General features: G+C 49.5%; 1 protein-coding gene across 1 annotated transcript in view; it reads left to right on the top strand.

Annotated features, from left to right (window-relative positions):
* ehbp1 (EH domain binding protein 1) overlaps window positions 1–13,997 on the top strand; it is a 398,684-nt gene that overhangs the window by 206,386 nt on the left and 178,301 nt on the right.

Raw genomic sequence — 13,997 nt, 5'->3', positions numbered from 1 at the left:
AGTGTCCTGTGGATGGGTTAGTGTTAGTGTCCTGTGGATGGGTTAGTGTTAGTGTCCTGTGGATGGGTTAGTGTCCTGTGGATGGGTTAGAGTTAGTGTCCTGTGGATGGGTTAGGGTTAGTGTCCTGTGGATGGGTTAGGGTTAGTGTCCTGTGGATGGGTTAGTGTCCTGTGGATGGGTTAGTGTCCTGTGGATGGGTTAGGGTTAGTGTCCTGTGGATGGGTTAGGGTTAGTGTCCTGTGGATGGGTTAGGGTTAGTGTACTGTGGATGGGTTAGTGTCCTGTGGATGGGTTAGAGTTAGTGTCCTGTGGATGGGTTAGTGTCCTGTGGATGGGTTAGAGTTAGTGTCCTGTGGATGGGTTAGTGTCCTGTGGATGGGTTAGTGTCCTGTGGATGGGTTAGGGTTAGTGTCCTGTGGATGGGTTAGGGTTAGTGTCCTGTGGATGGGTTAGGGTTAGTGTCCTGTGGATGGGTTAGAGTTAGTGTCCTGTGGATGGGTTAGAGTTAGTGTCCTGTGGATGGGTTAGGGTTAGTGTCCTGTGGATGGGTTAGAGTTAGTGTCCTGTGGATGGGTTAGAGTTAGTGTCCTGTGGATGGGTTAGAGTTAGTGTCCTGTGGATGGGTTAGGGTTAGTGTCCTGTGGATGGGTTAGGGTTAGTGTCCTGTGGATGGGTTAGGGTTAGTGTCCTGTGGATGGGTTAGTGTCCTGTGGATGGGTTAGAGTTAGTGTCCTGTGGATGGGTTAGGGTTAGTGTCCTGTGGATGGGTTAGGGTTAGTGTCCTGTGGATGGGTTAGTGTCCTGGGGATGGGTTAGTGTTAGTGTCCTGTGGATGGGTTAGGGTTAGTGTCCAGTGGATGGGTTAGGGTTAGTGTCCAGTGGATGGGTTAGGGTTAGTGTCCAGTGGATGGGTTAGTGTCCAGTGGATGGGTTAGGGTTAGTGTCCAGTGGATGGGTTAGAGTTAGTGTCCTGTGGATGGGTTAGTGTCCTGTGGATGGGTTTGTGTCCTGTGGATGGGTTAGGGTTAGTGTCCTGTGGATGGGTTAGTGTCCTGTGGATGGGTTAGTGTCCTGTGGATGGGTTAGGGTTAGTGTCCTGTGGATGGGTTAGGGTTAGTGTCCTGTGGATGGGTTAGTGTCCTGTGGATGGGTTAGTGTCCTGTGGATGGGTTAGAGTTAGTGTCCTGTGGATGGGTTAGGGTTAGTGTCCTGTGGATGGGTTAGGGTTAGTGTCCTGTGGATGGGTTAGTGTCCTGTGGATGGGTTAGTGTCCTGTGGATGGGTTAGTGTCCTGTGGATGGGTTAGAGTTAGTGTCCTGTGGATGGGTTAGGGTTAGTGTCCTGTGGATGGGTTAGTGTCCTGTGGATGGGTTAGTGTCCTGTGGATGGGTTAGTGTCCTGTGGATGGGTTAGAGTTAGTGTACTGTGGATGGGTTAGAGTTAGTGTCCTGTGGATGGGTTAGGGTTAGTGTCCTGTGGATGGGTTAGGGTTAGTGTCCTGTGGATGGGTTAGTGTCCTGTGGATGGGTTAGGGTTAGTGTCCTGTGGATGGGTTAGGGTTAGTGTCCTGTGGATGGGTTAGTGTCCTGTGGATGGGTTAGAGTTAGTGTACTGTGGATGGGTTAGTGTCCTGTGGATGGGTTAGAGTTAGTGTCCTGTGGATGGGTTAGTGTCCTGTGGATGGGTTAGTGTCCTGTGGATGGGTTAGAGTTAGTGTACTGTGGATGGGTTAGAGTTAGTGTCCTGTGGATGGGTTAGAGTTAGTGTCCTGTGGATGGGTTAGAGTTAGTGTCCTGTGGATGGGTTAGGGTTAGTGTCCTGTGGATGGGTTAGGGTTAGTGTCCTGTGGATGGGTTAGTGTCCTGTGGATGGGTTAGGGTTAGTGTCCTGTGGATGGGTTAGAGTTAGTGTCCTGTGGATGGGTTAGTGTCCTGTGGATGGGTTAGGGTTAGTGTCCTGTGGATGGGTTAGAGTTAGTGTCCTGTGGATGGGTTAGTGTCCTGTGGATGGGTTAGGGTTAGTGTCCTGTGGATGGGTTAGAGTTAGTGTCCTGTGGATGGGTTAGTGTCCTGTGGATGGGTTAGGGTTAGTGTCCTGTGGATGGGTTAGGGTTTGTGTCCTGTGGATGGGTTAGTGTCCTGTGGATGGGTTAGTGTCCTGTGGATGGGTTAGGGTTAGTGTCCTGTGGATGGGTTAGTGTCCTGTGGATGGGTTAGTGTCCAGTGGATGGGTTAGAGTTAGTGTCCTGTGGATGGGTTAGGGTTAGTGTCCTGTGGATGGGTTAGGGTTTGTGTCCTGTGGATGGGTTAGTGTCCTGTGGATGGGTTGGTGTCCTGTGGATGGGTTAGGGTTAGTGTCCTGTGGATGGGTTAGGGTTAGTGTCCTGTGGATGGGTTAGGGTTAGTGTCCTGTGGATGGGTTAGTGTCCTGTGGATGGGTTAGTGTCCTGTGGATGGGTTAGGGTTAGTGTCCTGTAGATGGGTTAGGGTTAGTGTCCTGTGGATGGGTTAGGGTTAGTGTCCTGTGGATGGGTTAGTGTCCTGTGGATGGGTTAGGGTTAGTGTCCTGTGGATGGGTTAGTGTCCTGTGGATGGATTAGTGTCCTGTGGATGGGTTAGGGTTAGTGTCCTGTGGATGGGTTAGTGTCCTGTGGATGGGTTAGTGTTAGTGTCCTGTGGATGGGTTAGGGTTAGTGTCCTGTGGATGGGTTAGTGTCCTGTGGATGGGTTAGGGTTAGTGTCCTGTGGATGGGTTAGTGTCCTGTGGATGGGTTAGGGTTAGTGTCCTGTGGATGGGTTAGTGTCCTGTGGATGGGTTAGTGTCCTGTGGATGGGTTAGGGTTAGTGTCCTGTGGATGGGTTAGGGTTAGTGTCCTGTGGATGGGTTAGGGTTAGTGTCCTGTGGATGGGTTAGTGTCCTGTGGATGGGTTAGGGTTAGTGTCCTGTGGATGGGTTAGTGTCCTGTGGATGGGTTAGAGTTAGTGTCCTGTGGATGGGTTAGTGTCCTGTGGATGGGTTAGTGTCCTGTGGATGGGTTAGGGTTAGTGTCCTGTGGATGGGTTAGTGTCCTGTGGATGGGTTAGAGTTAGTGTCCTGTGGATGGGTTAGTGTCCTGTGGATGGGTTAGTGTCCTGTGGATGGGTTAGGGTTAGTGTCCTGTGGATGGGTTAGTGTCCTGTGGATGGGTTAGGGTTAGTGTCCTGTGGATGGGTTAGTGTTAGTGTCCTGTGGATGGGTTAGGGTTAGTGTCCTGTGGATGGGTTGGGGTTAGTGTCCTGTGGATGGGTTGGGGTTAGTGTCCTGTGGATGGGTTAGTGTCCTGTGGATGGGTTAGAGTTAGTGTCCTGTGGATGGGTTAGAGTTAGTGTCCTGTGGATGGGTTAGAGTTAGTGTCCTGTGGATGGGTTAGGGTTAGTGTCCTGTGGATGGGTTAGGGTTAGTGTCCTGTGGATGGGTTAGGGTTAGTGTCCTGTGGATGGGTTAGTGTTAGTGTCCTGTGGATGGGTTAGTGTCCTGTGGATGGGTTAGAGTTAGTGTCCTGTGGATGGGTTAGTGTCCTGTGGATGGGTTAGGGTTAGTGTCCTGTGGATGGGTTAGAGTTAGTGTCCTGTGGATGGGTTAGTGTTAGTGTCCTGTGGATGGGTTAGGGTTAGTGTCCTGTGGATGGGTTGGGGTTAGTGTCCTGTGGATGGGTTAGTGTCCTGTGGATGGGTTAGTGTCCTGTGGATGGGTTAGGGTTAGTGTCCTGTGGATGGGTTAGAGTTAGTGTCCTGTGGATGGGTTAGAGTTAGTGTCCTGTGGATGGGTTAGGGTTAGTGTCCTGTGGATGGGTTAGGGTTAGTGTCCTGTGGATGGGTTAGGGTTAGTGTCCTGTGGATGGGTTAGGGTTAGTGTCCTGTGGATGAGTTAGTGTCCTGTGGATGGGTTAGTGTCCTGTGGATGGGTTAGGGTTAGTGTCCTGTGGATGGGTTAGTGTTAGTGTCCTGTGGATGGGTTAGGGTAGTGTCCTGTGGATGGGTTAGGGTTAGTGTCCTGTGGATAGGTTAGTGTCCTGTGGATGGGTTAGGGTTAGTGTCCTGTGGATGGGTTAGGGTTAGTGTCCTGTGGATGGGTTAGTGTCCTGTGGATGGGTTAGTGTCCTGTGGATGGGTTAGGGTTAGTGTCCTGTGGATGGGTTAGTGTTAGTGTCCTGTGGATGGGTTAGAGTTAGTGTCCTGTGGATGGGTTAGGGTTAGTGTCCTGTGGATAGGTTAGTGTCCTGTGGATGGGTTAGGGTTAGTGTCCTGTGGATGGGTTAGGGTTAGTGTCCTGTGGATGGGTTAGTGTCCTGTGGATGGGTTAGTGTCCTGTGGATGGGTTAGGGTTAGTGTCCTGTGGATGGGTTAGGGTTAGTGTCCTGTGGATGGGTTAGGGTTAGTGTCCTGTGGATGGGTTAGTGTCCTGTGGATGGGTTAGTGTCCTGTGGATGGGTTAGGGTTAGTGTCCTGTGGATGGGTTAGAGTTAGTGTACTGTGGATGGGTTAGGGTTAGTGTCCTGTGGATGGGTTAGGGTTAGTGTCCTGTGGATGGGTTAGGGTTAGTGTCCTGTGGATGGGTTAGTGTCCTGTGGATGGGTTAGTGTCCTGTGGATGGGTTAGAGTTAGTGTCCTGTGGATGGGTTAGTGTCCTGTAGATGGGTTAGGGTTAGTGTCCTGTGGATGGGTTAGAGTTAGTGTCCTGTGGATGGGTTAGAGTTAGTGTCCTGTGGATGGGTTAGAGTTAGTGTCCTGTGGATGGGTTAGGGTTAGTGTCCTGTGGATGGGTTAGTGTCCTGTGGATGGGTTAGGGTTAGTGTCCTGTGGATGGGTTAGGGTTAGTGTCCTGTGGATGGGTTAGGGTTAGTGTCCTGTGGATGGGTTAGGGTTAGTGTCCTGTGGATGGGTTAGGGTTAGTGTCCTGTGGATGGGTTAGGGTTAGTGTCCTGTGGATGGGTTAGGGTTAGTGTCCTGTGGATGGGTTAGGGTTAGTGTCCTGTGGATGGGTTAGTGTCCTGTGGATGGGTTAGTGTCCTGTGGATGGGTTTGTGTCCTGTGGATGGGTTAGGGTTAGTGTCCTGTGGATGGGTTAGAGTTAGTGTCCTGTGGATGGGTTAGGGTTAGTGTCCTGTGGATGGGTTAGGGTTAGTGTCCTGTGGATGGGTTAGTGTCCTGTGGATGGGTTAGTGTCCTGTGGATGGGTTAGGGTTAGTGTCCTGTGGATGGGTTAGGGTTAGTGTCCTGTGGATGGGTTAGGGTTAGTGTACTGTGGATGGGTTAGTGTCCTGTGGATGGGTTAGAGTTAGTGTCCTGTGGATGGGTTAGTGTCCTGTGGATGGGTTAGAGTTAGTGTCCTGTGGATGGGTTAGTGTCCTGTGGATGGGTTAGTGTCCTGTGGATGGGTTAGGGTTAGTGTCCTGTGGATGGGTTAGGGTTAGTGTCCTGTGGATGGGTTAGGGTTAGTGTCCTGTGGATGGGTTAGAGTTAGTGTCCTGTGGATGGGTTAGAGTTAGTGTCCTGTGGATGGGTTAGGGTTAGTGTCCTGTGGATGGGTTAGAGTTAGTGTCCTGTGGATGGGTTAGAGTTAGTGTCCTGTGGATGGGTTAGAGTTAGTGTCCTGTGGATGGGTTAGGGTTAGTGTCCTGTGGATGGGTTAGGGTTAGTGTCCTGTGGATGGGTTAGGGTTAGTGTCCTGTGGATGGGTTAGTGTCCTGTGGATGGGTTAGAGTTAGTGTCCTGTGGATGGGTTAGGGTTAGTGTCCTGTGGATGGGTTAGGGTTAGTGTCCTGTGGATGGGTTAGTGTCCTGGGGATGGGTTAGTGTTAGTGTCCTGTGGATGGGTTAGGGTTAGTGTCCAGTGGATGGGTTAGGGTTAGTGTCCAGTGGATGGGTTAGGGTTAGTGTCCAGTGGATGGGTTAGTGTCCAGTGGATGGGTTAGGGTTAGTGTCCAGTGGATGGGTTAGAGTTAGTGTCCTGTGGATGGGTTAGTGTCCTGTGGATGGGTTTGTGTCCTGTGGATGGGTTAGGGTTAGTGTCCTGTGGATGGGTTAGTGTCCTGTGGATGGGTTAGTGTCCTGTGGATGGGTTAGGGTTAGTGTCCTGTGGATGGGTTAGGGTTAGTGTCCTGTGGATGGGTTAGTGTCCTGTGGATGGGTTAGTGTCCTGTGGATGGGTTAGAGTTAGTGTCCTGTGGATGGGTTAGGGTTAGTGTCCTGTGGATGGGTTAGGGTTAGTGTCCTGTGGATGGGTTAGTGTCCTGTGGATGGGTTAGTGTCCTGTGGATGGGTTAGTGTCCTGTGGATGGGTTAGAGTTAGTGTCCTGTGGATGGGTTAGGGTTAGTGTCCTGTGGATGGGTTAGTGTCCTGTGGATGGGTTAGTGTCCTGTGGATGGGTTAGTGTCCTGTGGATGGGTTAGAGTTAGTGTACTGTGGATGGGTTAGAGTTAGTGTCCTGTGGATGGGTTAGGGTTAGTGTCCTGTGGATGGGTTAGGGTTAGTGTCCTGTGGATGGGTTAGTGTCCTGTGGATGGGTTAGGGTTAGTGTCCTGTGGATGGGTTAGGGTTAGTGTCCTGTGGATGGGTTAGTGTCCTGTGGATGGGTTAGAGTTAGTGTACTGTGGATGGGTTAGTGTCCTGTGGATGGGTTAGAGTTAGTGTCCTGTGGATGGGTTAGTGTCCTGTGGATGGGTTAGTGTCCTGTGGATGGGTTAGAGTTAGTGTACTGTGGATGGGTTAGAGTTAGTGTCCTGTGGATGGGTTAGAGTTAGTGTCCTGTGGATGGGTTAGAGTTAGTGTCCTGTGGATGGGTTAGGGTTAGTGTCCTGTGGATGGGTTAGGGTTAGTGTCCTGTGGATGGGTTAGTGTCCTGTGGATGGGTTAGGGTTAGTGTCCTGTGGATGGGTTAGAGTTAGTGTCCTGTGGATGGGTTAGTGTCCTGTGGATGGGTTAGGGTTAGTGTCCTGTGGATGGGTTAGAGTTAGTGTCCTGTGGATGGGTTAGTGTCCTGTGGATGGGTTAGGGTTAGTGTCCTGTGGATGGGTTAGAGTTAGTGTCCTGTGGATGGGTTAGTGTCCTGTGGATGGGTTAGGGTTAGTGTCCTGTGGATGGGTTAGGGTTTGTGTCCTGTGGATGGGTTAGTGTCCTGTGGATGGGTTAGTGTCCTGTGGATGGGTTAGGGTTAGTGTCCTGTGGATGGGTTAGTGTCCTGTGGATGGGTTAGTGTCCAGTGGATGGGTTAGAGTTAGTGTCCTGTGGATGGGTTAGGGTTAGTGTCCTGTGGATGGGTTAGGGTTTGTGTCCTGTGGATGGGTTAGTGTCCTGTGGATGGGTTGGTGTCCTGTGGATGGGTTAGGGTTAGTGTCCTGTGGATGGGTTAGGGTTAGTGTCCTGTGGATGGGTTAGGGTTAGTGTCCTGTGGATGGGTTAGTGTCCTGTGGATGGGTTAGTGTCCTGTGGATGGGTTAGGGTTAGTGTCCTGTAGATGGGTTAGGGTTAGTGTCCTGTGGATGGGTTAGGGTTAGTGTCCTGTGGATGGGTTAGTGTCCTGTGGATGGGTTAGGGTTAGTGTCCTGTGGATGGGTTAGTGTCCTGTGGATGGATTAGTGTCCTGTGGATGGGTTAGGGTTAGTGTCCTGTGGATGGGTTAGTGTCCTGTGGATGGGTTAGTGTTAGTGTCCTGTGGATGGGTTAGGGTTAGTGTCCTGTGGATGGGTTAGTGTCCTGTGGATGGGTTAGGGTTAGTGTCCTGTGGATGGGTTAGTGTCCTGTGGATGGGTTAGGGTTAGTGTCCTGTGGATGGGTTAGTGTCCTGTGGATGGGTTAGTGTCCTGTGGATGGGTTAGGGTTAGTGTCCTGTGGATGGGTTAGGGTTAGTGTCCTGTGGATGGGTTAGGGTTAGTGTCCTGTGGATGGGTTAGTGTCCTGTGGATGGGTTAGGGTTAGTGTCCTGTGGATGGGTTAGTGTCCTGTGGATGGGTTAGAGTTAGTGTCCTGTGGATGGGTTAGTGTCCTGTGGATGGGTTAGTGTCCTGTGGATGGGTTAGGGTTAGTGTCCTGTGGATGGGTTAGTGTCCTGTGGATGGGTTAGAGTTAGTGTCCTGTGGATGGGTTAGTGTCCTGTGGATGGGTTAGTGTCCTGTGGATGGGTTAGGGTTAGTGTCCTGTGGATGGGTTAGTGTCCTGTGGATGGGTTAGGGTTAGTGTCCTGTGGATGGGTTAGTGTTAGTGTCCTGTGGATGGGTTAGGGTTAGTGTCCTGTGGATGGGTTGGGGTTAGTGTCCTGTGGATGGGTTGGGGTTAGTGTCCTGTGGATGGGTTAGTGTCCTGTGGATGGGTTAGAGTTAGTGTCCTGTGGATGGGTTAGAGTTAGTGTCCTGTGGATGGGTTAGAGTTAGTGTCCTGTGGATGGGTTAGGGTTAGTGTCCTGTGGATGGGTTAGGGTTAGTGTCCTGTGGATGGGTTAGGGTTAGTGTCCTGTGGATGGGTTAGTGTTAGTGTCCTGTGGATGGGTTAGTGTCCTGTGGATGGGTTAGAGTTAGTGTCCTGTGGATGGGTTAGTGTCCTGTGGATGGGTTAGGGTTAGTGTCCTGTGGATGGGTTAGAGTTAGTGTCCTGTGGATGGGTTAGTGTTAGTGTCCTGTGGATGGGTTAGGGTTAGTGTCCTGTGGATGGGTTGGGGTTAGTGTCCTGTGGATGGGTTAGTGTCCTGTGGATGGGTTAGTGTCCTGTGGATGGGTTAGGGTTAGTGTCCTGTGGATGGGTTAGAGTTAGTGTCCTGTGGATGGGTTAGAGTTAGTGTCCTGTGGATGGGTTAGGGTTAGTGTCCTGTGGATGGGTTAGGGTTAGTGTCCTGTGGATGGGTTAGGGTTAGTGTCCTGTGGATGGGTTAGGGTTAGTGTCCTGTGGATGAGTTAGTGTCCTGTGGATGGGTTAGTGTCCTGTGGATGGGTTAGGGTTAGTGTCCTGTGGATGGGTTAGTGTTAGTGTCCTGTGGATGGGTTAGGGTAGTGTCCTGTGGATGGGTTAGGGTTAGTGTCCTGTGGATAGGTTAGTGTCCTGTGGATGGGTTAGGGTTAGTGTCCTGTGGATGGGTTAGGGTTAGTGTCCTGTGGATGGGTTAGTGTCCTGTGGATGGGTTAGTGTCCTGTGGATGGGTTAGGGTTAGTGTCCTGTGGATGGGTTAGTGTTAGTGTCCTGTGGATGGGTTAGAGTTAGTGTCCTGTGGATGGGTTAGGGTTAGTGTCCTGTGGATAGGTTAGTGTCCTGTGGATGGGTTAGGGTTAGTGTCCTGTGGATGGGTTAGGGTTAGTGTCCTGTGGATGGGTTAGTGTCCTGTGGATGGGTTAGTGTCCTGTGGATGGGTTAGGGTTAGTGTCCTGTGGATGGGTTAGGGTTAGTGTCCTGTGGATGGGTTAGGGTTAGTGTCCTGTGGATGGGTTAGTGTCCTGTGGATGGGTTAGTGTCCTGTGGATGGGTTAGGGTTAGTGTCCTGTGGATGGGTTAGAGTTAGTGTACTGTGGATGGGTTAGGGTTAGTGTCCTGTGGATGGGTTAGGGTTAGTGTCCTGTGGATGGGTTAGGGTTAGTGTCCTGTGGATGGGTTAGTGTCCTGTGGATGGGTTAGTGTCCTGTGGATGGGTTAGAGTTAGTGTCCTGTGGATGGGTTAGTGTCCTGTAGATGGGTTAGGGTTAGTGTCCTGTGGATGGGTTAGAGTTAGTGTCCTGTGGATGGGTTAGAGTTAGTGTCCTGTGGATGGGTTAGAGTTAGTGTCCTGTGGATGGGTTAGGGTTAGTGTCCTGTGGATGGGTTAGTGTCCTGTGGATGGGTTAGGGTTAGTGTCCTGTGGATGGGTTAGGGTTAGTGTCCTGTGGATGGGTTAGGGTTAGTGTCCTGTGGATGGGTTAGGGTTAGTGTCCTGTGGATGGGTTAGGGTTAGTGTCCTGTGGATGGGTTAGGGTTAGTGTCCTGTGGATGGGTTAGGGTTAGTGTCCTGTGGATGGGTTAGGGTTAGTGTCCTGTGGATGGGTTAGTGTCCTGTGGATGGGTTAGTGTCCTGTGGATGGGTTTGTGTCCTGTGGATGGGTTAGGGTTAGTGTCCTGTGGATGGGTTAGTGTTAGTGTCCTGTGGATGGGTTAGTGTTAGTGTCCTGTGGATGGGTTAGGGTTAGTGTCCTGTGGATGGGTTAGTGTTAGTGTCCTGTGTATGGGTTAGGGTTAGTGTCCTGTGGATGGGTTAGTGTCCTGTGGATGGGTTAGGGTTAGTGTCCTGTGGATGGGTTAGTGTCCTGTGGATGGGTTAGTGTTAGTGTCCTGTGGATGGGTTAGGGTTAGTGTCCTGTGGATGGGTTAGGGTTAGTGTCCTGTGGATGGGTTAGGGTTAGTGTCCTGTGGATGGGTTAGGGTTAGTGTCCTGTGGATGGGTTAGTGTCCTGTGGATGGGTTAGTGTCCTGTGGATGGGTTAGGGTTAGTGTCCTGTGGATGGGTTAGTGTAGTGTCCTGTGGATGGGTTAGAGTTAGTGTCCTGTGGATGGGTTAGTGTCCTGTGGATGGGTTAGAGTTAGTGTCCTGTGGATGGGTTAGTGTCCTGTGGATGGGTTAGTGTCCTGTGGATGGGTTAGGGTTAGTGTCCTGTGGATGGGTTAGGGTTAGTGTCCTGTGGATGGGTTAGGGTTAGTGTCCTGTGGATGGGTTAGTGTCCTGTGGATGGGTTAGGGTTAGTGTCCTGTGGATGGGTTAGTGTCCTGTGGATGGGTTAGAGTTAGTGTCCTGTGGATGGGTTAGTGTCCTGTGGATGGGTTAGGGTTAGTGTCCTGTGGATGGGTTAGTGTCCTGTGGATGGGTTAGAGTTAGTGTCCTGTGGATGGGTTAGAGTTAGTGTCCTGTGGATGGGTTAGTGTCCTGTGGATGGGTTAGAGTTAGTGTCCTGTGGATGGGTTAGAGTTAGTGTCCTGTGGATGGGTTAGAGTTAGTGTCCTGTGGATGGGTTAGTGTTACTGTCCTGTGGATGGGTTAGGGTTAGTGTCCTGTGGATGGGTTAGGGTTAGTGTCCTGTGGATGGGTTAGTGTCCTGTGGATGGGTTAGGGTTAGTGTCCTGTGGATGGGTTAGGGTTAGTGTCCTGTGGATGGGTTAGGGTTAGTGTCCTGTGGATGGGTTAGGGTTAGTGTCCTGTGGATGGGTTAGGGTTAGTGTCCTGTGGATGGGTTAGGGTTAGTGTCCTGTGGATGGGTTAGGGTTAGTGTCCTGTGGATGGGTTAGAGTTAGTGTCCTGTGGATGGGTTAGAGTTAGTGTCCTGTGGATGGGTTAGGGTTAGTGTCCTGTGGATGGGTTTGTGTCCTGTGGATGGGTTAGGGTTAGTGTCCTGTGGATGGGTTAGGGTTAGTGTCCTGTGGATGGGTTAGGGTTAGTGTCCTGTGGATGGGTTAGGGTTAGTGTCCTGTGGATGGGTTAGGGTTAGTGTCCTGTGGATGGGTTAGTGTCCTGTGGATGGGTTAGGGTTAGTGTCCTGTGGATGGGTTAGGGTTTGTGTCCTGTGGATGGGTTGCACACGGGTACAAGGGCCAAGGTGGTAACCCCCGACGGCAACAGTGAATAGTTTGACATCCTGGCAGGGGTGATGCAAGGGGACACTCTTGCCCCCTTCCTCTTCGTCATACTCCTAGACCAGCGGTTCTCAAACTACGGGTCGCGACCCAAATTGGGGTCACGGGTAGGTGACAGTGGGGTCGAGCATTGGCAAAAAAATATATATATCGTTTTCCACCTGGCAGCTGTGTCTATTTGCCATGTCTCGCCCCTTCATCAACGGAGGCCGACACACAGTATTCCAATACACATCTCACTACATCCTGCGCATGTATAATCGCGGGAGGGGGGTCTGGTCTTTTGTGTGTAACCTGGACTCGCAAAATTCTGGTTTGTTGTCAGAATCGGTGCTGGTTGGCCGCGAGGAAATGGGCTCTGCACATAACCAGCTGCTATACCAATACCACACTGAAGTGAGGTGGCTATCTCGAGGCAGAGTATTAAATCGCCTTTTTTTAACTCGAGAAGAAGTGCGGATTTTCCTTGCAGACAAAAACAATTGGCAGAGAAATGGTATTTACTCAGCTTTATGGCTTTTTGTAGGAACATAATGTTGCAAAAACGTATTTGAAGCCCATCATCTGTAGCCACTAGAATAGCTCATTGAACAATTTCGGAGAGAGAGCGCGGACAACTGGATCAAAGATCTGTTCATTACGCATGACGCAGCAGGCCTCCCACTGTCTGAGCAGGAAGTGCTCAATGATCTTTCGTGTGACAGGCCCTCGCAAAGTTCTGGATATCAGTCCGGAACGAGTATCCAGTGTTGTGTAATGCTGTGCTGAGAAAGCGTGTCTCCTTCGCATCAACATACCTCTGTGAGGCCGGATTTTCAGAGTAGAAGCGGATCTCCGCCAAAGCGCATGTGAACGCATTTTCTTTTCATTTTCTGGCAACATATTTTGGCTAAATATGCCTCATTTTATAAATGTGTATACAGAAACAATTCCGTTGCTTTCATTGATAATATTCATTCATTTCATTGATAACATAGTGCTGTAATTTCATTTTCTAATAAATATGCATGATCAAGTTCAACATGTGCTTTTATTTTGATATTTCTTATTTCCATGTTGAAATTACACGATATGGTACCTTAACACAGTCTGTGCCAAAAACAGCTTTTTACGCGTTTGGTTTGGTTGAGTGCCATAAACGTAAAAAGTAGTTTTTGGATCCTATGATCTTTTTACTTTTATCCCCGCTCTACACAGTTGCCCAGAGCGATCTGCATCATTTAGGCACGTCCCGACACATTGGAACTGCATTCTGATCGACTATCACCAGGTGGCAGTATAGTCCGTGTCTGAACTGCAATGGCTTGGGGGCTGATAGTCAGCTTCACTTTCCTTGTGAGTGAGCCCTCCTTCTGCTGGGACAGAAATTCACAGTCCTCGCCTCGGAATTGCATAAACGTATTTGACCATCGAAACGTGTATAGACATATACACTGGTAATCGCGATGGCGATGCGATCACTTGGAATTATTCTTTTGGATTACCTTCTGGCTAAGGTAAGGTACATTCTATGTCTATTTTACCTAATCTGAAACGTGTTTTTCTATCACAGTTCTGTGTTTCACCGGACGAAAAACATGCTCGGCAAACGCGATCATAGTTTTGAGTTAAAACGACCCCCCCCCCCCCCCCCCCCCGTTGATGATTTTGTGATGATACATATATACAAGTCATATACCTTTTGATATGGGAGTATTCAGGGGATCAGCCAGAGCGGTTTGGGCTTATTGCACATAACGTGTTTTATCTCGCGATCTATGAAAACATTGCACGTATTGGAAATGCCCGATGTTTAGCATGTAATAAACTACAAACTACAGCGTGTGCCGTGTGGAAACAAACTATTATTCCCATGCTGGACTAGTTTCAAGTTCAAGTTTCTTTAATAGTTGTCATACAGAAGTACAGAATACTTTTTTTTTTTTAACTTAAATTTTTATTAACAGTTATAGACAAACAGCACTTACAAAAAAGAAGAAAAAAGAAACTAACATCACAATAAAAACAAACAAAAAAAACAGTGCACATAAATGGTTACATGGGTATCATGGTTAGTTGTCTGGTTCCCCTACAGTTGTTTTCCAGGTACTTAATACAAAGGCTGATTGTGTACCTCCCTTAAACAGGTATAAAAATGTAATTCCTACTCAAAGATGTTAAATACTGACTAAGGCATGTATGTGTGATCTGGGTCCAGAGACCCTCCTTGAGCTTCTTTCTTCCCTTATCCTTCGTCCTTTTTTTTTTTTTTTTTTATTAACTTTCACTTTGCCTTTTGATTCACCCATACACAAACCACATCATCCCTGAATATTAATATAACACCGTTAAACAGACATAAATAATAAAGTATAAAAACATAAAGCAATTGTAATACCCA

Source organism: Notolepis coatsorum (genome assembly GCF_963971535.1).
Source record: "Notolepis coatsorum genome assembly, chromosome: 9".
In the NCBI taxonomy this organism is placed as follows: Eukaryota; Metazoa; Chordata; class Actinopteri; order Aulopiformes; family Paralepididae; genus Notolepis; species Notolepis coatsorum.
The sequence above is the reverse complement of the archived record's forward strand: the minus strand, read 5'-3'. Positions and strand labels throughout refer to the sequence as shown.